The sequence below is a fragment of the Plectropomus leopardus genome, chromosome 4 (assembly GCF_008729295.1).
Source record: "Plectropomus leopardus isolate mb chromosome 4, YSFRI_Pleo_2.0, whole genome shotgun sequence".
Classification (NCBI taxonomy): Eukaryota; Metazoa; Chordata; class Actinopteri; order Perciformes; family Serranidae; genus Plectropomus; species Plectropomus leopardus.
In genome coordinates this window covers 37307298-37310557 of record NC_056466.1, presented here as the reverse complement: position 1 = coordinate 37310557, position 3260 = coordinate 37307298, and positions in this window count along the sequence as shown.

Below are 3260 nucleotides of genomic sequence, written 5' to 3'. Positions count from 1 at the left end.
AGTTGTATATATATATATATTTACTTCTTACATATGCATGATGAAGACAAGCTGTTATTTGTGAAGAAAGAAAAGGATTTATGATTAATAGTATTAAATGCTTTGGTCAAATCTAAAAAAAAAGATACAGCGTACAATTATTTTGTCTACAAGCTGTTGAAACGCTGCATCAGTATGAGTTCTGTTGAGTATTTCTTTTGAAAGCACCATTCTTTTGGTGGTTTTAAAGGATGCGGTTCTCAACTGAATATTTTTGGATTTCCCCAGAATTTTAGAAAAAACAAGATATTGGATATTGGATGACAATTGCCAAAAATATTTGGATGACCTGATTTATTGAGTGGTGTAATCTTGGCATTTTGAAAAGAGATAAGCTGTTAATATGAGTTAGAGGATCAATTATATGATCAATAATTTCCTTAATGAGATTCCTTCAAATGCCATCATGTCCTTTGGCAGAATTTTCTAAATTTATAATCATACCACATACTTCATTAGAACTGGGTGTCTCAAACTACAGAGAGAAGAAAACTGACCTCTTATCAGAGTCTTTGATGTTTGTTACTGGAGACATGTCAGCATTTCCAAACCCCCCCCCCCCAAAAAAAAACTCTCATTAAAATGATCAACTATTTCTTTCTGGTTATGAAGAATACATACTACCTCAGCAGGTACTTCTCCTTTTTTTAATGTTTTATTATTATTATTATATTTGATGGGGGTCCAAGCTAATTTAATATTTGATTTTAATTGGGTATTTTTGTCAGGGGGAAAAAAAATCTCTATATATCTGTATATGAATTCTTTTAAGCTTTCCTTAATGATTCATGATCCTCTTTATTGCTTTCCAATACTATGTATCCAAGAGGAAAGAAAATTTCTGGTTTGCCTTGTCATTGATATGTAAACATTAGCAATTTCTCCCATTTCTCTTGACATTGCACCTCTTGAGCGCTTATCCTATGAGTTAACAGATCCACATCATATATTTCATTCACAACAATGAGCTATTCACTTTGTGTTGGCGCTCTGCCTTCTTCTGTCTCTTCATAATGGCCTTTTTACCAGCTAGCCACAAGATGTTCAGTATGCGTTTCTCTTAACACAGTTTCTCCTCACATACCATACAGTACAGTGGTTGGTATGCATGCTCTTGGTACAACAAAGCCCAGATTGTGATAATAACCATACAGTCTAAGGATAAAGCCAAAATACATGAGAATGGTCCACATTTATTGCCGTACAAAACATAATAGTGCTATAGACAAGTATTTGCTCTCAATTTTGTGTGTAATGAAGAATCTAATTATATTCTTCCAACAGTGCTCTCTGCAAGTGTGTGAGGATGTTGTAGATTGTTGTGTTCTCAAAACATGCAGCCACTCTTGTCTTCATTCACATCTAGTTCTTTTTTCAATTTCAGCTTTCATATATTGTTGTGTTTCCTTTTTTCTGAATATATGATGATGTAGTATAAATATTATTCCAATTATGGTTGTAATTATTAAATTTTCATCCAGTTTTACATTGTGGTTTATTCTCTGTCATAAAGGTCCCTTAATTGCAATCATCTGAAGTGGTTGTTTAATGCATGTTTTTGTTTTAGCTCCTTGAAACTCATAACAGTCCTAGTTTATCTTATTATGCATGAAGCTGTCATACCACTTGGAATCCTCAGTTTAAACCTTTGGTCAAGAGTGTCCTGGATAAAATGTCTGTTTTAGGCATCCAGTGACATATTATGAGCTCATTCTGTAATCTATACTTTGGAACTAGCTAAATCACAATTCTAACATAAGTGGAGTGACTTATCCACCTGCTGCTTTGTTGCATGTGTCTCCAATGACACTTTGAATTACTGTATAATATATGAATCATAATTTCAATTTATTTTTATTTTTCTTGTACAAATCATTTGATATTTTTGTTTTGTAGTCCTTAGAATACCAATTACTTATATATTATACCCTAGATATTCTCTCGGGTTTGGCAATGCCCAACCCCCTCCATATTTTAGAATCTGGGATGTTTCTACTTTTATTCTTGGCCTTTCCATATAAATCTTGAAATAACTTTGTTGCAGGCTCCGCATTGTTTCTCTGGGATATCAATAGTGGGAGTGCTGTCTTATCAAAGCATCATTCTAGCTTTCTTGTATAGTTGATTTTTATTTATTTCATTTTTTTCCAATTCTTCAGTAATCCAGGTTTTCCCTGAAGCAGAGTCTCTCCTATTTTTTTTTTTTTGTAATCAGTGGAAGGGATTTCTCCAAAAAAAATAGGACTTAGAATGGCTCATTGTATTTGTAATATTTCTTTTCACATGAACAGTGTTTTTTCATGCCATATACATAGTTCCTTGAGTATAAATAAGGTGTTATAAGGAAAAATGATCAAAAATATCAGACATCAATATCCTTAAATAATTTTAAAGTTGAAACAATTGATTAAGATATTATCAATAAGCACAGCTGGTGATGTAGTTAACTAGGTCGGTTTAAGAATCGACGGCTAACAGTGGGTTGAATAAAATGCATTAAAAAAAGTCAGCCCATCCATTCATCCATTTCATGCGCTTATCTTGGCAAAGGTCATGGGGGCAGCAGGCTGAGGAAAGTAATTCAGGTGTCCCTCTCCTCAAAGCAGCGCTTTCCAGCACCGCTGGGGGATCCTGAGGCATTCCCAGGCCATATAAAATCCATTCAGCATGTTCGGTCTCCACCAGTTGGTCAAACCACATCATCCGCTAAAGGCCAAGATGCAATTTTGGATCCCCAAACTGGATTGCTTCCTCCTCTTAGCTGAGCCTTGGGATTTTGTCCATGAATTTCAAAATCAGAATCAGTGACAAGTTTAGAGTGGTAAATATGCCATCAAATGGTCATGTTTTTTTGAGCTGTTATAGAATAATCAAGTGCAAGGTAGAAAAGACCTTTGAGTCTAGACAAGATTGATTACCTTTGTATTAAATCACTCAACTCACCATTGCCATGCCATAGTATTGGCATGCTAGTTTTGAATTTTTTAAAATTATCATGCTTCATATTTTGATGAAAGTATCCATTATGAATGCCATAGCTCACAATCTCCAACAACAATCTTGTTAATTCTGAAATAAATGAAAAGACTTCAAATAAAAACATAAAAAAAATAAAATGTATGCATAAACAGAAGAACATTTCTACACATGTGTAACCATGCGCAGCTGCACTTTTCTGAAGCCGGCTGGTTCAAACCCGGACTCTGCGTTGTGTTGTATTG